This window comes from Lissotriton vulgaris, chromosome 3_1 (genome assembly GCF_964263255.1).
Source record: "Lissotriton vulgaris chromosome 3_1, aLisVul1.2, whole genome shotgun sequence".
Taxonomy (NCBI): Eukaryota; Metazoa; Chordata; class Amphibia; order Caudata; family Salamandridae; genus Lissotriton; species Lissotriton vulgaris.
This window is the reverse complement of record NC_141689.1, coordinates 541,978,887-542,004,449: the sequence shown is the minus strand read 5'-3', so window position 1 is coordinate 542,004,449 and position 25,563 is coordinate 541,978,887. Positions and strand designations below refer to the sequence as shown.

The 25,563-nt window shown below is 44.9% G+C and overlaps 1 protein-coding gene across 2 annotated transcripts in view; it reads right to left on the bottom strand.

Annotated features, from left to right (window-relative positions):
- ZNF366 (zinc finger protein 366) overlaps positions 1-25,563 on the bottom strand; it is a 149,563-nt gene that overhangs the window by 104,684 nt on the left and 19,316 nt on the right. Inside the window, exon 1 of one of the 2 annotated variants that reach the window (XM_086960800.1) lies at positions 17,349-17,480. The exons of the other annotated variant lie outside the window; for it this stretch is intronic. The gene's annotated coding sequence lies outside the window, so the exon portion shown is untranslated. Of the gene's footprint in view, positions 1-17,348; positions 17,481-25,563 lie in introns of those variants that run through there. 2 annotated transcript variants of the gene reach the window in all.

The following is a 25,563-nucleotide window of genomic DNA, read 5'->3' as shown; positions in this document are numbered from 1 at the left end:
TGTCAAAGCCCCCATGCCGTGGTATACTTTAATGTCGGTAACGCCCCATTCTTTAGAAAAGAAAGGGGCGCGGCCTGCATTAACGTGAAAGCGCAGCATGGGGTACTTTGACACAAAAAATATTTGCAATACAATAGGTCTCGCATTTGAGAGAGTTTAAAATGCCAATAGCTCAAATTCACATGAATGCGAGACCTATTGCATTGCAAATGCTTGTCTTCTGTGCCTATGTTCCATCCTACTTCCTTTTTAACTTTTCTTCTTTCGGTTCTTTTTTGAACTTTTCTTTTGTTCTTCAAGCTATTTCATTGGATTTGCCTCTAACTTATTTTTTGTCTGTTATATTCAAAACATTTCTCTTCCATTCTGTCACCATTTTAAACTGTTTTGAATTCTTCCACCCCTTCCCCATCCCGACTGTAAATTATCACCATCCCTTCTGATTTGCAATGGCTTGCAAGCCAGAGATGAAAGGTAATGTTCGAAATGTAATACTTCCCAGGGACCCCCACTTAAGCTGTCAGAGCGGGGGCCTCGCAATGGCCTTTATTATCGGGTCCAGAGTTTGCATTGCAGACCTGATAATTGCTGTTCCGGCGACACCGGGACATTCATAGTTTCGAGTGGCAGAATTTCACCCAGAGGTTTTGCTCCAGATCAAATTCTGTTGCTCGTAATGAGGGCTTAACAACTAGAGAAACATTTGTTAGCACTGAAGCCTATTATAAATGCAGCCAATGAAATCAACAAAATCCACATCAGATCTCAAAACTTCTGCTTGAACAAGCCAAAGTATGTACATTTTGCACGCCATGTTCACAAACTTTCAGCTAAGTTAACAAGGAGTATTTCACATGACCTTCACAGCATTTAACAAACATTTATTATATTTGGAAATTCTAATACCAGAGAACTTGCATTGGATAGCGTCAACACCAGAGCACAATTCTGTGACTTAAGACAATTACAAAAATACACTGACTCTTGGGAAAAACAAAATAGTGAATCGAAAACACAAGAGGGCATTTCTGATTTTCTTCAAATTATCAAAGTAAACCTTATTGCAGGAAATTGGGTTACTGGTTTGGGGGTAAAACCCTACTCAAGCAGCAACCACAATTCTTGTGAGGGTGAAACACAAGCAACCCCCAAATTAACCTGTGCACAACCCTCTGGTAGCTTGGTACAAAAGCAGGCAGCTTTAACTTAGAGGAAATGTGTAAAGTATTTATGAAGCACTTCAAACAGTAATACAGTGAAAACACAACACAAGGAAAATCCTACACCACTTTAACAAATACGATAAAATGCAGTAAATTATATGAGAACAAAACAACAAAAATCCAATCAGAAGAACTGGAGAGATACAATTTTAACAATTTAAGTAGCAATGGTGCTCAAGATCATTAAGTGCCAACTGTGTAATCTGGTCGCACTGCACCAGAACAAAGTCACAAGTTCTGGCCAACCATGATGGAGTGCAGGCCAGATACAGGGCCCAAGTTAAACCCCCTGAACAAAGTACCTTATATCCTTGGTGTGCAGTCTGCGCGGCGTTGCTTTGCAAGGTTTTGCGTCATCTACTTTGCATCACTCAGTATCAGTTTCAGTGAGCTATGTAGCGAAGCCTGATGGAGCTTTGCGCTGCTCTGCGTTGGTTCCGATGAAGTTGGCAGCTGTGCAGCGAGGCTTTGCAGTGCTGTGTGCTTTGCGTCGCTCCGTGTTGGATCTAATGGGGACCACAGTTAGGCTGGCAGAGCACCTTCATCCACACTTCCAGGGTCGAGGGTAGGGAAGGCAACACTTAGGGGGTTTGGACTCACAGCAGGCAGAGTCCAGGAGTGGGGTTCAAGATGGTTGGATCCTTTTCTGTCCTTGAGGCTCTGATCAGAAGACCAACCAACTAGCCCTTGTAGTCACTCTGGTAGTCAAGGGTTCAAGATGCAGGTCTGGTAATTCTCACCCAGGCAGCAGGGAAACAGGGCAGCAGATTAGCAGGGCAGCAGAACAGGCCCTAGGTACATGTTGTACCACTTTACTAGGGACTTATAAGTAAATTAAATGTGCCAATTAGGTGTAAGCCAATTTTGCCATGTTTAAAGAAGAGAACAAAAGTACTTTAGCACTGGTTACCAGTGGTAAAGTGTACAAAGTCCCAAAGGCCAACAAAACAGGAGGGTGAAGGCAAAAAGTTTGGGGATGTCCTATACTTATGAAGGATCTCACACAATATTAGCCATATTTCTGGAGTATGGATGTTGTGATGGTATTGGGGCTTTTATGCTTATAGCCGTGTTTGTTGTATGGTATCCAGGGCGATCAAACGGTAGACCAAGGAAAAGAGAGGTCACAGTCTTGATGTGAGGTGTGCACTGGTGGCTCATCCTCGAAGGTGTGGGGGCATTTCCCCACCAAATGCTCCAAGTGTCAGTCGAGGGACAGGAACTGTGTGGCATCTGCTTTTGGTTCATACTGGGGAAGCATAACACAGTCCAGGCTTTGTGAGTAACAGGCAGATTGGATGGAAAACACTGACCAGATGCACCTCAATGGATAAACATTCTGATGGTAGAGGTTCTTTGCTGTTCTGGTACAGTGCCACATGGCTTGCCACATGAGGTTTATACTGTTCCACACAACATTGGTAACACATTTTACCACACCGACTATCTCCATGTGCTGGTTATCCCTGCTGCAAGAGTGCACTTGTCTGTGGGTTTATAGCCAATCTGACATCATCAAACAAAGCAACATTCTGGAATGCCTCTTATTTGGTAATTGTTAGAGATGCAGGGCTGGGCAAAGAGATTTTGCTTTCCTTTTTCTCCTACACTGAATGGCCACTTTACAAATATAGCTTTCTCGACTTGACTAAGATGGCGACGTGAATGAATGCTTCTGCTCCTTACTCATTGTCCATCCAACCTTTTTTTTTTAAATATGTACCCATTAAGGCTGTGAACCTGCCCCCAACATACGATAGCCCTCAGCAATGCAGTGAGGGCCGCCCGGTTGTTGCTTGATGGCCACTGAGATCATGCTCAGCCAAGGTCTAGCTGGGCATGGCAACTCATAGTTAGTGGGGAAGGAGCAGCCCTGCCAAGTGTCACTCGTGGCATGTTACACTAACGCATTTGTCCCGCATTACCACAGTAAAACATTATATCACACATTTAGAGCCCCTGTCGCCTACTCAGATTGCTTCACAATGCTAATTGGCCAGTGATAATGACAGCACTGGGTGGGACTGAGTTAAACTTGCCCAGAGGTTAAGAGGCTTTCTGTGTCTGCCGCCCTCGGGGTGCAATCTGCATCCAAATATTCAGCTCTTTTGAGCCTGGACACTAACTGAATTTTATTCAGTCACTTGCAACAATCCACAGAACCAGTGGCGGCTGGTGACATTTGAAAGTGGTGGGGCGTACATTTTATGTAACTGTGCACTGTGGCAAGCCTTCATAATAACCATCTACATTAATAAAGAAGAGGCACAAACTAACATATGCCTAACAAACACCTTCGCAAATCCAAGCCGCGTCTAAGTCCAAGCAGTAACCGACCCCCTCAAGAAGTGCTCTGTGACGTGTCTGCCACGCAACGCGACCCGCATCAAACAATCAGTCGCATGAGCCCAGCAGCTCTCACACGACTAGTCAGCCGAACAAGTTGCAAACCGAAATCTATTCAAACCGTCCATTCGACTAATTAACCACCGAAAACAGAAACACCCACACGACCGACCACTGGTCTGGATGAAGCTGCCGCCATCCCCTCGATCTGCGCGTTCTCTGGCGTTCAAATGCAGTCACTTGTTAGAGGTGTGGGTAAAGGTGCGTGCGTGTAAAAGCCTTCACGTTCCATTCACCAAGCAATTCCTTAGACACACAGATTCTGTTCTTTCAAACATTAGAGGTAGATTTTGCCCATGACACTGATCTGCATTTAATAGCTGCTTGTTCGCAGATCAAGGCCTCTTAAGCAGTTTACAACTCCACGGACCTCAAATATCAACCACAGACGGCAAAGTACGACCTCTTTCTCAGGGATGTTTAGAAAGGGATTGTGCGGCGTTATTAATGTCACTCGGCCTGTTTGCCATAAATCCCAGCCCCACGATGAAAGCTCCACTTATATTTCTCTAGGAACCGAAATCAGGGAGAAGGTACCCGGCTCGACTATAAATAACTTTCCTTGAATTATTATGTATATTTCACATATGCTGCGTTATCCTTGCGTCAGAGTTCAGATAATGGGTAATTAAAAAAATATAATCTGTGCAATAACATGTGACATTGCCAACATCTGGGCGACACACATAATGAATGGGAAAGGCAGCCCAAGAAGGAGAAAGTGCATCTGAAAACAATGAAACAATGTTCTGTGTGTAAATGCAATTGTGATTTCGATCCATATCTGCTAGGCCGAACTACTGGTTCACATGGATTGTGGGTAGCCGAGGTGACACGCCACGCACCCCTACCTTACACCCCTATCCTTGTGACTGGGCGATATCTGTAAGCAACTATTCCAAAGAAAAGCTGATCTTTTTTATGCCCATTCAGTTTTCTGGCCCCTTACTGCGATGTCTCAAAGTGATTCTGGTTGTGACTGAATTGAAAGGGGCGTGTATGCTATCCCACGTACGCCATCACCCCAAAAATGTTAAGAAATTACTTTGATCACCATCAAAATATGTCGGATTCAACAGTGCAACCTAGGGGTGAACGATTCTATCAAACTCGTGAAATTATTGACCCTGTCTGTCCTCGAAAATCTCTTTCCCATTGAAGAAAATTGTAGCTTTTAAGCAAAAAAATCTGAACTGCTGTTCAGTTCTGAATCCTATCGCACAGGGCTCTGATAAGAAGCTCCTTCGAACCATGCAAATATTGTGCCCTTTGAATCAGTGCGCTGGGAAGATTTTGTTGAAGCCGGGCCTTTTGTGGCTATTGCTATGAAGTGTGCATTTCATTCAATGTAACAGAGAAAAACAATTTTTAAGCTAATAGTAAGCTTTCCATCAGTAGCAGAGGAATTGTATGGGATGATGATGCTAGCTGTCTTTGAAGGCACTCAAGTAGATATTAGTATTCTCCTCACGCGCCACCCTGCAGCTCGCCACGCGGGAAAGAATTTAAAAAATGATGAATTCACACGTGTCACCTGAGGCACTTTCAAACCTGGAGATCTGCGCGAAGCTCCGCATAATGCTCTGCTGCAATATCACTCGCTGTTTTAAAGTCTACTCGAGTTTTATTCTTCGCTGCCCATAACGATAAAATGCACCGTGTGCGCCTTGTTGCAAAGTGTGCCATCCGCACTTAATCAGAACTAGAATTAAAAGCAAATGCAATTACATGCTGTACCGGGAATTTAAGAAAGAAAACTTACCTGACCGCCGGTCAGCGTCGCATCTTCTGGGACCTTGGCGCCTTCAACTGCTGGAGCGGAAACCCCGACCTCCGTCCTCAACCAATCCTGGGGCTGCTCCGCGCCAGGATTGACACAGGGCATGGCTGCTTTCTGCCCGCCTGCACATTAGGAGAGCGAGGTTTCGCTCTTCTAATGGGCATGCGTCAGCCGAGCAGGCACAAGTACGCATGCGTGGGGAAGGGTGAAAAATGTGCCTCCGTCCCCACATATGCGTACCTGTGTGTTGCTGCCTGCCCCCAGACAATGCCTTATGCCTGTCAGTCAACATGACACAGGACCGCCCACCCCCTTCAGACTCTGAAGGGGGTGGGCGGTCTGCATCATGCTGACTGACAGGCACTGTCCCTCGGCGTCTTTGAACTGAAATAAACTGAGTTTACTTCAGTTCAGAGCAGTACGTCAAGGGTGCGGGCGGGGGGGCAACGCCCCAACGCCCCCAATGGACGCACCGCCACTGCACAGAACTCCACTTCCCATGAATCACAACAGTTTTTAATATTATCGAATCAGTAGAGACAAACTGTGTAAATGGTCTATCACCATATAAAAGTGTCACCTAGTGAACTCATTGCGATGGACAACAAGCAACAATACAGCCTCCCTCCGAGTCTAGGGTGATGTAACTCCTTGTATTCAGGTTGGTCCTCAAAAGTGGAACTAAAGTGCCTTTCATTCAAGGAGGGTCTCCTTGGTAACCTGGGTGGTGGATCACTGCTCACCTACTCATGAGCTTCCCAGGCAAAGAGCTGTGTCGCCTCATCATGTGGGGCAGGCGGAAGTGAGCTCCAGTGGCGCAATCGGTTAGCGTGCATTACTTATACAGCAGTACTTGCATCGAGCCATCATGTCGGGCAGGAGGGAGTGAGCTCCAGTGGCGCAATCGGTTAGCGCGCATTACTTATACAGCAGTACTTGCATCGAGCCATCATGTGGGGCAGGCGGGGGTGAGCTCCAGTGATGCAATCGGTTAGCTTGCGGTACTTATACAGCAGTGATTGCATCGAGCCATCATGTCAGGCAGGCGGGTGTGAGCTCCAGTGGCGCAATCGGTTAGCGCGCATTACTTATACAGCAGTACTCGCATCGAGCCATCATGTCGGGCAGGAGGGAGTGAGCTCCAGTGGCGCAATCGGTTAGCGCGCATTACTTATACAGCAGTACTTGCATCGAGCCATCATGTGGGGCAGGCGGGGGTGAGCTCCAGTGATGCAATCGGTTAGCTCGCGGTACTTATACAGCAGTGATTGCATCGAGCCATCATGTCAGGCAGTCGGGTGTGAGCTCCAGTGGCGCAATCGGTTAGCGCGCGGTACTTATACAGCAGTAATTGCATCGAGCCATCATGTGAGGCAGGCGGGAGTGAGCTCCAGTGGCGCAATCGGTTAGCGCGCGATACTTATACAGCAGTACTTGCATCGAGCCATCATGTCAGGCAGGCGGGAGTGAGCTCCAGTGGCGCAATCGGTTAGCGCGCGATACTTATACAGCAGTAATTGCATCGAGCCATCATGTCGGGCAGGAGGGAGTGAGCTCCAGTGGCGCAATCGGTTAGCGCGCATTACTTATACAGCAGTACTTGCATCGAGCCATCATGTGGGGCAGGCGGGGGTGAGCTCCAGTGATGCAATCGGTTAGTGCGCGGTACTTATACAGCAGTGATTGCATCGAGCCATCATGTCAGGCAGGCGGGTGTGAGCTCCAGTGGCGCAATCGGTTAGCGTGCGGTACTTATACAGCAGTACTTGCATCGAGCCATCATGTGAGCCAGGCCTGTCACACAAACGGTTTGCACAACAGTAGCCTTGTAATGAGATGGCCTAGAGACACAGATAGAAAATCTGTTGTTTGTCAGCGCCTTGCAGAAAAGAGTGATGACAAAGTAGAGGGCTGGGTATCACCATGTCTTGATACTAAAAAACACTCTCTGCATCTCTGGGTATGTTCACTATTCACCTTATGTCTCAGCCACATTTTAGTACATCACAAGTAATCGTTTGTAGGCTAATCCTGATATGGAAAGTCAAATAGATATCATTTTCATTGTTTCTATATTATTTATAAACCAAGAAATAGCTTTTCTCTCAGTACACTCCTTCCATTCCATAATGTTCCGCACTATTCTCCTTTGCAGTGAGTCCTGGTTACAAGTAGTTCGGGTATCTAGAATCAGACTTCTATGCAGGCAGAGTCAATAATTAGCCACATATTTCCTGATCCTGATGCTGCCACTCTGGCACTGCCAGGTGTGTAAAGCAACAGGTGGTAAAAGGACTCTGATATGGCACAAGTCTAAGTCACTGAGCGTACCATGCATGAAACAGCTCTGAAAGAGCGGGCTGAATAGGAGCAGATGTAGGAGATGTCCTTCACTGTATCCTTTCTTCTTCTTTGTTGTTTGCGCTCAATATGAGTTCCTTAAACCTGTGCACTGCTGCTTGCACACTGATAACCACTTAGCCAGCTCTGTTACTCCGTGCCTATACGGAGGAGAGAGAATATTTAGTGTGCATGTGTGCTTTGTCCTTTAAGATTAAAATACTTCTAGGTTAGTGAGTAGAGTATCTGTCAGTAGCCAGTGCAGCAGGGTAGTAGGAAGGAGGTGTGTGTCGGGCATCCATGTAGATGTATGGAAGAGAGAAGCGGTGTGTGAAAGATTTGTATATGGGTAGAAGGTGTGCTGGGAGTGTGTGTATCCCCAGAGACATGTCCTGTTTATGTGAGAGTTGTAGATGAAAGGTAGACAGCATGACAGGGATCTCTGTGTTGAATTTACAGGATGTTTCTTTGGCACAGTTCTTCTGACAGGCACAGCCAAATTAAGTATATGAAATAGACTCAGGGTCTCATGGAACAGGACTGATACAGATGGTGTCATGTCAGAGGAGACTCTGCAGAGTGGGAGAGGGCAGTGTGCAGGTGTGTCAGGGAGTCTCTGCACATTGGTCGTAATGCCTAAAATGACCTCTGTTTCGAGTTATTTTCCATAGCACCACAAATGTTTACAAGGCTACCATGTTGGTAAGGAGATGTAGGTTAGTAATGTGGCACAAGCACTTCAGGAGTGCTACAGCTATTTTCAGGCCCTATCCAGGCTATGTTCTACGAAAAGGATTCTGAAATGAATCACATAACATGGACACCAAGGGGCCGATTCCGATTCGGTAAAATCCCGCCCGAATCGTTGTACGAAGCCTTTTTCCCATACGAATCGCACGGAGAACCGTACACGTACGTACGATGTAGTACAATGTGTACCCAATGCAGTTTTCCGTACGATGATCCGTACGAATCGTATTTGGAACACGCAGTACGCGACGTCCGTACGGTATGAAGCAGCTTTTTCCGACCCAGCAAGTACGAATCGTGTCAACAGCACTCCGTACGACGCTTTTGCTATGGTAGTTTAAAACATCCGGAAACCAGGATTTGTCCCGAAATGTATACGGAACGGACCCCCGTGTACGGTGCATACACCCCATCATTGCAGGGGTACGGTGCATCGGGGTACAGTGCGTACACCCCTGGATTACAGGGGTACGGTGCGCATGTCCCTGTGCATACCCCCCATGAATGTAGGTGTACGGTGCTTAGGGGTACGGTCCATACCCCCCAAGGTTGTACGTGTATGGTGCGTACAACCCCTGCGTACTCCCCTTGAATTAAGGGGTATGGTGCTTATGCAATAGTGTAGATCTCCGTACGAATTGCTCATACCCGACGTATCTGTACGAATCGCGTCTCCATTCCCCGGTCCGGATTGTACTTGGCGGGTCATACGGCATGTTTACGATTCGTACGGTTTACTGTGCGGGTCCATGTCGTACGGACTCACCCTTGACTTTTGTACGGTTCCTGACCATTCGTACATATTTCGAGCCTACGGATCGTACTACGCAATTCGGACGGATTACTACGATTCGTACGGAAACGGCTACGAATACGAATTGTCGTACGGATTTGTTTCCCGAATCGGAATTGACCCCCAAGTGTGTTGTGTTTTGCTTCAGTAGTATTATTATTGCATGTTAAGTATGTTTTGTGTATTAGGTAATGTCATTATTATTTGTATTATGGGTAATTATGTTCTCTTGAGCGTGCCAGTCCTTTATTGAGGTGAAGAAGGGACACTGTATTGGTAATTCAGTTTTGATTTTTTTTCAGTTTTGATTTTTTTTTCCTTCTTTCATTCTTAACTTGGAGAGAGATGGCAACGCAAAATTTTTCACTACAACCACCCCAAGCATTTTGGTCAGCAGGAGGGAGCCCACGTATGAAATGGGTCGAAAGGAAGACGTATTTTTTTTATTTTCCAGGGGCCTTAAACGCTTATGAGCAAATGACGAAAGCACCTGGGGGTGGGGATGTGAATGTCTTTGAGGCAACACTAAAAGATTTTGATAATCATTTTGCACGAAAGTGTATTGGTATTGTAAGGTGTACATTTTTCCAAAGAAAATATGAAGTGAATGAAACTGTGGATGAGTATGTAGCCGCTCAGAAAAGATCAGCGGGGGATTGCAAATTTGATCATTTACAAGAGCAACTTATTAGGAATCAGGTAGTTGTACACACCAGAGACCCAGCCCGGCAAGAAAGGCAGTGGATTAATGAAGATGCTTATTGTAAAGATGTATTAGCAATAGTGAGAAAAGCAGAACTGTCTAGTTGTAGTGCCAAGGCTCTTGAAACAGAAGCTAAGGACACTTCAGAAGAGATTGTAGGTACAATTTAAAGTAAGGTGTTCATTAAACTTAAGAAAGAGAGTTATAAAGGACATGAGTACACTAAGAAGGGGAACTTTAGATGTTAGCGCTGTGATAGTAGTTCACATTTAGCGTCTAGTAAATTTTGCCCTGGAACACAACAAAATTACTCTGCTTGTGGAATAATTGGCCATTTCGCCAAATTTTGTAAGAAAAAGAAGGGAATCAAAATAAAATGTGTTGGTGTTGAGAGCTCTAGTGGTGAAGAGAGTAAAATAAAAAAATGTACTATTTATAATCGTGAGAATGTTGTACAAGATTATGATTCGAAAGAGTTGTTTATTTTAAATATTAATGATGACTTTGCAAGAAACAAAAATAAACTTTTATGTTCAATGACCATTGGACCTGTGACAGTACAAATGTTTGTTGATTCTGGGTCTCCGTACACCCTTGTTCACAAGGATATATGGAAAATTAAGTTTGCTAACCAATTAGGAGCAAATTGTTGGAATCAGATATTCACCTAGAAGGATTTTCAGGAGAAAAAATTGAATTGGTAGGTTAGAGACCCAGATTCAAAAATAGAGAGTCATATGGAAAGCTTGAGGTTGCCAAGAAAGGTCCCACTACTCTAGGGTGGAGAGATTAAGGGGATTTACATATTGTTCTGAATCTGAACATCCCTTAGCCTGTTATGGATGAAAGTCAGATAATGGGTGATGACATTTTGAAAAGATTTCACAGGGCGTTCAATTGTTAAATTGGGAAATTATATCGTTTTGAACATTGTATAGTTTTAAAAACTAATGCATGCCCTAGATTCATACTATCTCCCCATTGTCGGACTGTATTTCAATGTATAGTTTTGTAAACATGAATATCATCGTAATGCAATGTTTACCGTTTGCAATAAAGAGTTATAAAAAAAGACTACTGAGGGGAGAAACATTCCAACATTACTTAGGGTTGTGACGTTGAAAAAGAATTTGAGAAATTGGTCAATGCAAATATCATTGAACCTATTGAATCCTCAGAGTGGATTTCTCCGGTAGTAGTTGGCAGACAGAGTAAGATTAGAGTTTGTATTGACCTTCGTCATTTGAATAATAATATAATGGTGGAGGAATTGCCATAACATTTTTAGAGATGTTAGCTTTAATAAAAAATGGTATGTTGTTTTCCTCTATTGATCTCTCAGCTGCATTTCACAAGATCCCATTAAGTGAAGAGAGCAAGTCATATACAGCCTTAATCACACCAATAGGGTGTTTCCGGTATAAAAGAATGCCTCTCGGTTTGGTGTCCGCTGCTGCCATTTTCCAAAGACTTATTCACCAGTTATTTGGGAAACACAAAAATGTACGGTGTTTTCAGAATGACATCTTAATTTTTGGCAAAGACAGGTGGGAACATGACAAGATTTTGGTTGAGGTTCTGGGAATTCTGGAAGAGAAGAGTTTGACCGTAGAACATTCTAAATGCAAATTTGCTGTGAGATCACTAACATATCTTGGTCATGTCCTATGTGGTAAAGGAGTTACTACAAAACCATCAATAGTAGAAGGTGTCCAAAATGCTCCACACCTTGCGAACAAGGATGAAGTAAGATCATTCCTTGGTTAAGACGAATGTTACTCTATATTTGTGAAGAGTTCTTCTAATACAGTGCTCAATATAAGACAATTGTTGAAGAATAAGGGGAAATTTTAATGGACTGAAGAAATTAGAAAAGAGTTTGAGATATAAAAAAAGCTATTATTGTGGCCCCGGTTTTAAAATATTTTCCAGAATTAACAATGTTGTCACTGTGGATGCCAACAGTAAAGGTTTGGGAGGTGTTCCCTCACAAATAAATTCTGAGGGTAAAGAGAACATAATTGTGAATGCTTTGCGTGCGTTATCACGGATAGAAGAAAAACATTCAGAAATTGTATCATTTGAGATCATTTGAGTGGGGAAAGCAATTAAGGTATGCAGTGACCACAAACCTTTAGTTAAACTGTTGACTCCTGAAGATGTTTCCAATGTATCTGCTAGAATAGCAAGAATGTTGATGAGACCTCAGGGTTTCATATATAGAGTTGAATATATGCAGGGCGAAAAGAATGTTCTTGCAGATTTTCTATTACGCTTGCCTACTGATTTACAAGAATGTCCTGAAAATGATTGGGATGATGTTCATATTGCGTTGATTCATGATCAAGGTATATCAAAACTGGAGGAGGAGGATTGGGAAAGGCAATATGTAAATGTAAATGTATTTGAGCTTATATAGCGCACAGCTACCCGCAGTGGGTTTCCCGGCGCTTGCGTAGGGAACCCGTCCTGGTATTCCCCTGTGAGATAACCCTGGCAGGGTATCCACAAGGTGAAAGCCAGGCATCCCGCCGCAAGGGGCCATTGTGGAGATTAAGCAAGCTATTGCCCAGAGTCGCAGAGTGTGAACCCGTGAGTCGAGAAGGCACCGGAGCGAGAAATTATCGAGTCCGTGGAATTTTTAGCCCAAGACCCGCCGAGGCGGGGAATTGAACCCTGGTCTAGGGCCGATCTCAGCTTCCGGGTCTGCCGTCTCTAACCCCTGAGCCACACTTCTTTGGATGAAAATGTACAGCTTCTCATCAGATATGTGGAATATAGTTGTCCGAAGAAATCTTATAATTCTAAGAGGTGAACACCTTTTTGGGAAACCAGGAATGAGTTATCTGTGGTGCAAGAGTTTGTTCACAGAGGTGAAAGAATAATTCCCCCATTGTCATTTAGTAATAGCATTGTGAAACTGTGCCATTAAGGTCACAGTGGTATCATAAAAACATAATAGATAAAAAATGGTACTAAAAGGATATGTGCGCAGAGAGAATAGTGAGCTTCAATGGACGGACCACAGCTGCGTCCACTTCACCTTCAAAAGAACGACGACCCACCACCACCAGCAACAGGCCGCCCGCAGAAGCTGGAACAAGATCACAGCAGACCAGCTCGCCACCTCCTTGAGCCAGCACCCTCCTGCCAGCTCAGCGAACCCCAGCCAGGCCGCCGACAACCTCACGAAGTGGATCAGCATCTGCGCGGATGAGCTTGCCCCGCTGAGGACCCCGCCCAGCAGACCCGGCAGCAAGAAAGCCCCGTGGTTCACCGACGAACTCAAGAGCTCCAAGAACAACTGCTGAGCCCTCGAGAAAGTCTGGAGAAGGGAACCTACACCGGACAACAGGACCTCCTTCAAGCTTGCCACCCGGAAGCACCACCAGCTGATCCGCGCCGCCAAGAAAACAGCATTCAAGGACAGGTTGGACAACAACGCACACAACTGCAAGGAACTCTTCAACATCGTGAAAGAGCTCTCCAACCCCAGCGCAGGAAACAACGACATCACCCCATCGCAAGACCTCTGCAACTCCCTCGCTTCATACTTCCACAACAAGATCGCGGACATACACAACAGCTTCAACAACCAACCAACGCACACCATGACCGAACAACCACCCCCCACCACCACCCTCCACGCCTGGACCCCGATCAGCACCGAAGACACCATCCGAACGATGAACTCCATCCACTCCGGATCACCGACCGACCCCGGCCCTCACCACGTCTTCAACAAGGCCGACGCTGTCATCGCACCCCACCTGCGAGACATCATCAACACATCCTTCAACACCGCCACCTTCCCTGAGAGCTGGAAGCACGCCGAACTCAGCGCTCTACTCAAGAAACCGACAGCGGACCCCACCGAACTCAAGAACTACCGCCCCATCTCGCTCCTCCCGTTTCCAGCCAAAGTCATCGAGAAGACCATCAACAAGCAGATGGCCGCCTTCCTCGAGACGAATGGATCCCTCGACCCCTCACAGTCCGGCTTCCGAGCCAATCACAGCACAGAGACCGCCCTCATCGCCGCCACCGATGACATCCGAGCCCTGATGGACAATGGAGAAACAGCGGCCCTCATCCTCCTAGACCTCTCCGCGGCATTCGACACGGTCTGCCACCGCACCCTAGTACAGCGCCTCAGCAACATCGGAATCCAGGACAAGGCGCTGGAATGGATCATCTCCTTCCTCGACGGAAGAACACAGAGAGTCCGCCTACCACCGTACAAGTCAGAGGCCTCCGAAGTCATCTGCGGCGTCCCTCAAGGATCATCTCTGAGCCCCACCCTCTTCAACGTCTTCATGAGCCCCCTCGCAGCCATCGCACGCAAACACAACCTCAGCATAATCTCCTACGCCGACGACACCCAGCTGATCCTCTCCCTGACCAACGACCCCGCCTCCGCCAGAGCCAACCTGCACGAAGGGATGAAAGAGGTAGCCGAGTGGATGACGACCAGCCGCCTGAAACTGAACTCTGACAAGACGGAGGTCCTCATCCTCGGCTCTTCACCCTCCGCCTGGGACGACTCCTGGTGGCCTCCCGCCCTGGGCACCGCACCCAAACCGACAGACCATGCACGCAACCTGGGCTTCATCCTGGACTCCTCCCTCTCCATGAACAGGCAAGTCAACAACGTCTCCTCGGCGTGCTTCAACATCCTACGCATGCTACGGAAGATCCTCTGGTGGATCCCCACCGAGACCAGGAAGACCGTCACCCAGGCCCTCGTCACCAGCCGACTGGACTACGGCAACGCCCTCTACGCCGGTACCACCGCCAAGCTCCAGAAGAGACTCCAGCGGATCCAGAACGCCTCAGCCAGACTCATCCTCGACATCCCACGAACCAGCCACATCTCCGGACATCTGAGAGACCTTCACTGGCTCCCCGTCAACAAAAGAATCACCTTCCGCCTCCTCACCCACGCACACAAAGCCCTACACGACCAAGGCCCGAGCTATCTCAACAGCCGGATCAACTTCTACGCTCCCAAACGCCACCTCCGATCAGCCAACCACGCCCTCGCCGCCGTCCCCCGCATCCGAAGAGCGACCACAGGAGGAAGGTCCTTCTCCTACCTGGCCGCCAAGACCTGGAACTCCCTCCCGACCGACCTGCGCCTGACCCAAGACCACCTCTCCTTCAGGAAGAAGCTGAAGACCTGGCTGTTCGAGCAGTAGCGGCCCCCCCCCCCCCCCCCCCCCCCCCCCCCCCCACAGCGCCTTGAGACCCTACGGGTATGTAGCGCGCTCTACAAGTGTCATTGATTGATTGATTGGATTGAATTGTGTTTAGGGGGCCAATTCTGATTAGTCACTGAGAACGTTAAGGCCCAATATGTGGAGCCTATTGTTTTCAGTAAGCCAACTATGTCAACTGGCACACAGTGTCAGTTGACATAGTGAGACCAATTGGGACACAGGCTAAGTACATTATTGCACTTATTGATGTGTATTCAAGGTGGTCTGTGTTGAAAGTGGTGGACAAAATGGATTCTGGAGAGGTTTTGAGGTTCCTTCATAAACTGTATGTAGATGAAGAGATACCTGTGCACATTATTAGTGATAATGGTGTGCATTTCTTTGTCTAAATTATTGAAGGACTATTTTGAGAAAGTAGGAATGAACCACAGAACTACTTTCTTGTATAATCCTAGTGGTAATGACATGATTGAGAGGTTCAACCGAGTGTTGAATAATGCTGTACAATTGGCAATGAAGAATGGTGGTAATTGGGAAGTTCCGATTTTTAAGATGTTGTGACTGTATCGGACCACACCTCATGAAGCTTTGGAGGTATCAGCATTTGAAGTTATGAGAGGTAGGGGAGCAATGTCTAAATGAAATACATTTTGAATGGATGTTATGAGCATTTAATATCACTGTTACAGTAGATAAATTGAGGAAAATAATTGTTAATAAACACAAGAAGTATAAGGAAATGTTTTAGCTCAAGAGAGGATCAAAGAATGTGGAAATGAAGGAATGAATGTGGGTTAAGGTAAACAAAACTATGAAAGGTGGAAAAAGGAGAAAGTCAATTCTCAGAACCATTGAATGTGGTCAATGTTTTATCCAATGCTGTTCAATTTAGTGATGGTAAAGTGTGGAATCGTAGAAAAATTGCAGTTTTAAAGGGGGTTGCAGTTAATTTTATGGAAAGGACATGAGAGACAGTGAGGAGTTCCATTTTAAGGATGAGGTTTTAGATCATGTGGAGCAGGGAAGTACTGACATGTTTCATGATGAAATTGACATTGGAGGTGATGTAGAGAATAATAAGAATAGAGAGGAAAATGAAGTGGTTGCACAAAGGGAGGGAGATGGTGAAGAGTTTATGGAAGATAAAGTGTTGGAGAATGGTGGAAGGGACAAAGAAAGTGATGTTGAAAAAGGAAGTTGATGGTCATAATAGAAGAACTTGCATCAGACCTAAATGGATGTCGGATTTTGTAAATGAAGATATTCAGGATGGTAAATGAGAGTACTCTTTCTTTGTATTATTTTAATTTGGTGTAAAGTTTATGTTTTTATTTGATTTATTAAAGGAGGAGGATGCATTGTGGCTTGATTAATTAGTATTATTAATGGAAGTTAACTAGGTTTTGTATATTAGGTAATGTCGTTATCATTTGTAATATAGGTAGTCATGTTCTCTTGAGCATGCCACGCTTGAAGTTCCAATTCCTTGTGGAGTAGACCTTTTGTGAGAGTCGTTGAGAGGATGGACTTTGAAGGTTGTGTTTCCAGTATGCTCCACTCTACCTGGTGTTTAAACTATGGCATAAAGTATCCTGAGTAAAGTACTTCTTGGATTCATTACTTTACAAAGTTCCATTGATAACATATAGAAATGTCACACATAATCATACGCAGATCAAGCAATGTCACACATAGGCAAACTGAAAACTTGGCAGCTGTGACTGTGCAAAGATGATAAGGGATTTTGTGCTACATCATGCAATGATTTTTAATGTTTCACTCTCATCTGTGTTTGGTACACAAATCATTTGGCACCCAAAAGCTGATCAACAATATCATTTGCGCCATTTTGCGTCATGGAGCACCCTCTTGGGTCACCAGAGCACCCTCGCTAATCCTTTATAGAACTGTGACTTTCCACTCATAAAGACAACAACTTTCCATCTCGTGTTATGTTTTTAAGTAAGCTAACAACAGAACATTAGAAATGGAGCGAGACTCAGATTATCAATTTTGTCTATTATGAATATTCCACAATGTTCACCAATGGAGGAGCATCGGAGTGCATCACGGATCGTCTTCTGCCTCAAGCAGTGTCAATAGAGCCAAGGTTTCAGGAGAAGATCAAACATACCTACTCATTTATTTATTTTCTTCCTCTTCCTGAATATTGATCAGCAGCCCTGAAGTGCACGGATGTGCATTGAATTTTACATTATCCGATCCGCTTTTGCAGGCCAGGTTTCCATTTCGTCCTCAGACAACGAAAGAGTCCGGCTTTGCTTCCCAATATATGTCGGATGTCCTGCCTCTCTCACATACTTTGCCAAATATCAGGTTCCACAAAATTTCTGAAAATATATTTAAAAAATATGGGCTTAGAAGAAAATTAGAGGTGGTGACCTTGCTATCACGTTTGCATAATTGGTCAATGACAATGCAACTCCATGGATGCAATGTTCCCTCTAGTAATTTTACTGAGCGTGTGTTCTGGCAATACTGTATGCACCTGGCCTCTGTATATTTTTACAAATATGCAATGGTTATGTATTTATAAAATCAATATATGACGTTACAATACAAACAATTACAACGCATGCTTTTACAACACAGTTTTTACATCGCAGCTACCATTACATTGCATGATATTGCAACGCATGCCATTACAACACATTTTTTAAAACTGCTATTACAACGCATTCCATTACAATGCATACCATTACAACACATACCATTACAACGCATAATACTTTTAGGGCAACATAGGGTAAGTGTTGGATAGTGTAGGGGTAACAATTACTATTCCCTCTCCAGTGAGTGCAATAGCAGGGTAAGTGTTGGATAGTGTAGGGGTAAAAAGTACTATTCCCATGTACCCCAAAACCCATACCCACCCTAAAACTAAAAAATCTCCATTACATACCTTGTAATACGTTGTAATGGCATGCATTGTAATGGTATGTGTTGTAATGGTATGCGTTGTAGCGATATGTTTTATAATGGCATGCGTTGTAATGGCATGCAATGTAAAGGCAGTTGTGTTGTAACAGTTGCGTTGAAAAGGTAGTGTATTGTAATGACTGCGTTGTAATGGATGATTCCCTTATAAAATACAAGTGCACTCTCGATATAGCCAAAGGTTCTGCAGCCGTAGGCCTGGACACTGGTGAGCGAGGAATTATGGGTAGATGCGAGTGCCCTGCGCCTTCCTGTGAGGGGCGCGCCAAAGCTGGGCTCTGATATTAGCATACATACGATGATTCCAGGACTATGACTATGGCGTCTCTATTAGTCTATGGTGGAATGATTGCATGGGATCAGAACATCATCTGACATAAAACCGGTACATCAGCACCCAGTGGGGAGATATTTTTGCAAACGATGTTGACAGGAGACACCCATTTATTTAACGGTTACCATTGGATTATCCACACCAGTTGCTGCTAGAGTTGTTTTTAGTGAAAGAGGTTACTTTGGCAGTCATATGGAGTCATTTAACAAAATGCCAGGAGTAGTGGAAGTGTCATCCAGTTTGGACCCATATGACTGTTGACAATCTGTCACCCTCCCCTCAGCTGTTTGTGAACTGTCTAATCTTTTAATTATTTGTTACATCTTTCATGCCTGTTGCTTACTTTTTCAGACCTCATGTCTATATTAATGATGTCTTTCTCACTGACCTTAAAATGCATCTTACCCTCTCTCACCTTAATTTCTCACCTGTTGTGTCTCATTTTTCCACTCTATTTCACCTTTCTCCCACCTCTCCTACTCCTTGATTTGTCCTTTCTTCATCTGTCTATGTCACAGTATTACTGGTGTCTCTTTCATCCCTCTTTGTCTCTCTGAAACACAAATCCGCCTGTCTTTGTCTCTTGATCTCTCTACCTTCTCTCTGTGGTGTCTTCTTCCTTTCAATATTTTAGTCTCATTTCACTTCAAAGCCTTTTACCTTTACCCCCTTTCTCTCTTTCTTTCCCCTGTATTTCTTTCTTACTCCTGCTACAAGCTCAGGGGCAGCGTGAGGCATGGAGGCGATCCACACCATTTGCAACAATGAATGATTATTTTCCATGTTAGCTACTGTCCTCTGAGGTCAGGGGGTCACAGGGATGCTGGGGGTCACAGGAGGCAGGCAAGGTGTTGCACAGGGCACAAGTCCTAAAAAAAGAAGTGTGGGGATGCTGACGTCACGACAGGAAGTGACGTCACGAAAGGAAGCTTGCACCATCAGACTCATTGCCTTCCCCGGCTCACCCTTTACCAAATGGAGCCACACATTCACTCTTTGGCCTCTCTGGGGCGAGATCTCGCCCTAAAGAGGCCAAAGAGTGAATGTGTGGCTCCATTTGCTCCAGTTATCGAGCTCCCGGTTAAATAAGTGGGGGGACGCCGTCCACCCGCGTGGTACCCCGACTCGAGCCCTGGTGTTGCAGCTACAATCCCTGGCGCCCCCTAAATGACGTCCATGTAAGCAGTGTGGCGCATGTCCACCCTCGCTTGAGTTACAGAAGGTGCTTCTTGTCTTGATGGTTGGAGAGAACTGTGCTTGGTAATCACGCGGTGGCCTCATCTCATCACTGGTGAGGTATAATTTACTGTTGAATTGAAATGAAAAATGTTAGCATCTATAATATATTGACTTTGACATGAATTCACTCCCTAATATTTCTTCCGTCAGGGGTGGTTTTAGAACCAGCACTCGCCTCCAGATTCAGGGATGTATCGTTTACATGCAGGGCAGGGTCGAGCTCGGCCCAAGCCCACAGAACCCCAACATTCACAGGAGCAGACAGAGCTGTCTGCATGGAGGTCTTGCAGAAATCTCTCTCCAGCCTGAATCCAGCGGTCCTGCTTAAACCACTTTTAGTCAAATGTTACTACCGGTCTCAGGGACCCGCCTGAGACACCTCCTCCGGCCTCTTCCTTTCAGTCCTATTTTCCTCTCACTCCCACCCCGAAGTACCGCAGCTGTGGATAACACCTTGGCATTAAGGTCTTAACAAAGGGCCCTGCAGCTCCTGAAATGCAGGGGGTCCCCAACCCTTCACAGGCCCCAACCTCTTCAGACGAGTCCCGTTTCACCCAAGGCGGCAACAAGTATTTATTAGATATGTGAGACTCAGCGGACCCTTTTCCGAGTCTTCATGGGGGCTCCACCATTTTACATTACGCCGCTGCTTAACATCAGTGGGATTGATGCTGAGCTATTGACTCAGGTGAGATGAGAGGAGTGGCCATGTTTGCAGGGGCGTAGCTTGGTCAGTAAGATTGGGGGAGGTCGAGCTTCTGATTTTCCAACAATCACAAGGACATATAATGTTAAAATACATTATACTGCAAGGAGGGCCCATGAGAGGAGCTTTTAAGGGGCAGTGAATACGGAGAGGAAAAAGGATTGGTAGGGGTGCTAAATGAGAGAAAACTCAGGGGCATATGTACAAGCCCCTATTGCCACCACAACGTCACCTATATTGATGCTAGGGGCTGAGCCTTTTGTACAAGGCAGCGTTAAGCCACTTAACGTGGCTCAACACTGCCTTGTACATAAGGCCCCATTTCTGGCTATGGTTAGAGTGAAAGTGGTGGGCAGTGGGTGTTGCAGTGAGAGTTCCACGGCAACAACCCTTTATTTTGACGCTGCCCCCTATGTACAAGGGTGGCAGCGGAGGCAGCGCCACAATTAAGACCTGGTAAAAACTGCTCTTGAGATGGCGAAACAGGGAGAAATGCATTATTTCTCCTTGTTTTTGCTTTTTCCATGTGTGCTGCCTTCTGCAGCACACATGGAAAAAGCTAAATTCCATTGTTTGTTTATGTGTAGGAAGGTGTCCCCTTAATGCAATTTTTTCACTTTCATGTGTGCTGCATGAAGCACACACATAAAAGTGACAGGAAGGCATTTCTAGGATTGTTTATGTGCAGGAAGAGACACCTTCCTATACATAAACAATCCTCCCCTGCACACAGACACCCTTGCACTCTGGTGCAAGAGTGCCTGCGTTGGCGCTAAGTAGCTAAACTTAGCGCCATTGCAGGGGGAAACGCAAGGCTGTACCACATTTTTGTAAATATGGTGCAGCCTTGGGTTTCAGAAGTGGAGGAAAGAGGCGTTAACCCCTTCGCTGCGGGACAAATTCCACCGCGGTGCGAGGGGGGCGAGGTTGAGCGTGGCGCTCCCGTACTGAGGATGGCTCCCTGCCGTCATAAATCACGGTGGGCGTGTGCTCATGACGGCCGGGAGCAGTCCGAACTCCACCCTCTGATTAATTCCCTTGCACAGGCGGGGAATTAATACCTTGTCTGCGGAGCGGTAATGTTCAGACGGCTCCCGGCCGTGATGAGCACACGCCTACCGTGACTCATGACGGCCAAGAGCTGTCATGAACACCCAAGGAGTTAAGCCAGGAAGGCTAACGCCTCTCTTCTCCACGTCCTTGTACATATCCCATTTTTTTTTTTTTAAATATCGAACATTTTTTAAGCCTTTTAAAACAGAGAAAAGTAAGTGTATGTGCGTTTTTGTTTGTGTTAAAGTAAAAATCCCAGTTGAAATCCAACAGACACTTCACCATACCTGACTGAAAGCACTTGTACCCAACTATTTAACTGAAAATACATTTATTAGGGGGGATGTAACACCCCAAACAACCCCCCTAAAGCTACGCCCCGGGATGTTTGTTTTCAGAGACCAGTCACTGTTCTTTTGTAATCAACCAGGCTCTGTCCGGAGAACACACCAGAGGCCTCTGCTGCCTCATTTTACCCAGCAACAAGGGCCCAATGTTGGTTCTGAGCAAAGGACGGACTTTTTTACATGCACGCGCAGAGACCAACTGACATTCAAAACAATCTTTTCTGCAACTCCAAATCCGGAGGCGGCCCGTCTAACTGATTGTTTTTATCTTGTAACGGGAGTCTTTATTCTGCACAGTAATTCGATCCCTGTACCTCTCGTGTACGATCAGGGTATGACGTATGACAGACTGACAGGCACTTTTGAAATATTCGAATGGTATGCATATGCCACCTTTTTGGATGTCTGGGTGGGTCATACTTTAAACCAGGCACCCTCTGAGGTCTGAGGGCTTCTGGCTGTAGGTTTGATGCTGCTGGGACTTCTCTGGGTTGTTCCTGATGTTCTTCTTGCTGTTGTGCTGGTCATCCTGAGGCCAGCACCAGTTGTCATTCCGTGCCTCAGTGCTGAGGTGGGGACAGCAGCACAAAGGGGAAGTGTGCAGAAACAACACAGCTTTCTGGTTTATATCTCTTCACCAGCGGACTTTCTCTCACCAGACAAACCGAGCAAAGAGCAGAAGAGACAAATGCGGTGCCTGCTGTGGCTAGCATAGCGATAGCCACCTTGCGCCATACATATTTATAACAAATCCCTCTTCCCGTAATACCTTTTCATAAACCACAACTTCCCCTATTATACACCTTATTTCCTTTGTTTTTCTCAACGCAGCACACTCTCGGTTCCTTCAAAGCAAGCGCGTACAATTGGAAAGTGGTCACGAGGTAAATGCTTCACACTAAATCATTCAGGTTTCAGTTTAACCAAGATGTTTCAAAGATGGATTTACTTTATTTATACTGAACATCATCTTTTATTTTTATTTTGAACTCAACAAATTAAAGCATTGTGCATAATCTGAAAGGATAAGATATTAAACACTCAATGGCAGAACAGGGCTGAAACAAAGTCCCTCTCTGAGCATATTGTTTATTTTTTTTATTCATGAATTTTTTTTATTCATGACATTTTGAAAGCAGCTAAAACACTTTTTCCTCCAGTACTAAAAATGAACATAGAATATTGTCAACGAGAGCCTCATGTGGTTGGAAAAGTTACTGACGGTGGCCCGCTTGTGGGTCTGATATGTGTTTGGAAGAGGGACAGAATAGGTAAAGAGAGGCCAGGTGGTGGAAGAGGTTGTGGAACTTAATAGGGTCGAGAAAAAGAAAAATAGTGTTGCACGTGAGAGTGGTAATTGTTATAGAGCTAAACTTAAGAACATGGGTACAGAGGTGTAAGAAAACATGGAGGGAAGGCAAGGGAAACCAAGACTTGGAGCAAGGAAAATTGTAGACAAAAGAGAAAAGGTTGGGGTAATGCACCAAGGGGAAATATGAGAAAGCAAACAAATTGAAGAAGGAACTGGATAAATGCATTGACAACAGATTTCAGGGTGCAATTACATTGACAGGGAGGCCACTTAAGAAGACAGAAGGTCATTGGAAGAGCACCCAGGGCAATACAAGACAGAGTAGAGGATAAAGAGGATAAAGAGCTCAGTGGAGGGATATTTTCATAATGCTGTAGAGATGAAAGCAATAGAAACTTGAGTTTAAATGTGTGTGTTCCCTGAGACAAAGGTTACAAAATGGCTGGAAATGGGAGATATGTACAAAGCTTAGAATGTGCATATCTTCGAGGCGGCTAGGGGAAAATGGAATCCATGGTGGTCAACTTCTGCTGTATGCCAGACTAATCAGAGCAGTATGCATTACATGGGCGGACCTCTCAACTCCCATGTACCACAGGCAATTGTAGCAATGGCTCCAGAGAGAAAACATTGAAAATGCTCTACTAGCAATAACTGGAGAGCGCCCGCATCAAAAACGAATGCAATGGAGATCGCAGAAACCACCTGACAGTGAATGGGTGCGAACTCTGGAATACATTAGTACAGCATTCACAAACCCAGATTCAAACTAACAGACCTAAAATAGTTCCAAATGGTATGCTTAACGACATTGACCCTTAGCAAGATATAGCCAGAAATGGGGCCTAAGTGTCTGAGATGTGTTGTGGAAACAGCCAGTTTCATACATATGCTATGGACATATCCAGGGTTTGCTGCTTTCTGACAGCAGGCAGTGGGTGTACTAAAAAGCATTAGAGGGAATATGTCATCACTGGAGCTTAAGCAGGGCATACTAGGCTTACACTGGAGCCCAAAGGGACAACGTATGTAAGACCGGTTTACAGCGTTAGGCCTGGCACTAGCGCATAGACGTGCAGCAATATATTGGATGCTGGCAGAGAGCCCAAAGTTTGAAATATGGATGAAGAACATACTAGAATGGTCTATAGCAGAATAATATAGAAGGAAAGCAGCTTGTGCAGTTTGGAAACTGGACGAGGTGTTAGAGATTTGGAGGAACCTAATTTAAGTTATTAGCCCATGGTACACTGATAATGCGGAAGTAAATGAATCTTCACAGTCATTGAATGAGCCTACATGATACTGGCACAGGACCCAGGCAAACATACGATTGGACAATAAAAGCTGCTGAACCCGAGACTGTAATATGGATGAAGTGTTGGTGATAAATATGGTAAGTATATTACTTTATTATAATAGTAGTTTAGACGTACCTCCTTTACATTTTTCACAGGTTTACAAGACATGGGGCAGAAGAAGAAAGGAAAGTTACTGAAAAATATTTTAAAGTCAAAGAAGAAGGATTTTCAAAATCAATTAAAAAATGTATAAAATTCCCAAACCTAAAAATACACAAACATATGGCCAAGAAAACAGTGGCAGATGATTTTTTGTGAAGTCCACACACTTATAACTGTTGCCTAAGACAGTAATGAGTTGTGCCTATAAGGGAATATTAGTAAACACCCCTAACAGATGTACCTTAAGAACAGATGTAGGCATAACTTATAGAAGTCATAGTTTATGCCTATGTTCCTACATCAGAGGCTATTGTTTTTAGCAGAAAGGGTTGTTCATTGATATTGTTTGTTACTGTATCTTCTGGTTTCCCCTCAAGGATTAAAACTATCTTCCCGGTTTACACAATACAAACTTTAGTTTGATTTGCAGAGTAGGGTCCTGTGATGAGAGTTAAGAAATGTTTTTCTTATCATTTTAGTTCATATAGGCCTATTTCTTGATCATCTTGGTGGAACCAAAGAGACTTGTCCTGTACAGTCTGTGCAAGCAAGGTACTGTTTTCCAGTCCTTTGGAGAAAGCTACAAAATAGTTGCCGTCCACCTCCTTGTGTCCACCATGAGGTGTGCACTAACCTCCGACTAAATATTCCGTCAACTAGTACCTTTCCTTTAAAGAGCAATATCAAGGATATGACCAAAATGTTTGATTAGAGAATTAATTAATTGATCAGTTTGAAAAGTTGATGAGACTTAATTCTTTCAAGAAACAAGTAAGTTATACTTTTATTAATATATTTCTAATTAAACTATACTTGTTTAAAAACCTTTGCCAGGAGCACCCAGGATTCAAGGTCCCACATGATAAAGATAAATAACTCCAAGTTAGTATGAATAACTCCATGCAATATCACCACCATCTCTCCCTATAGCACGTGT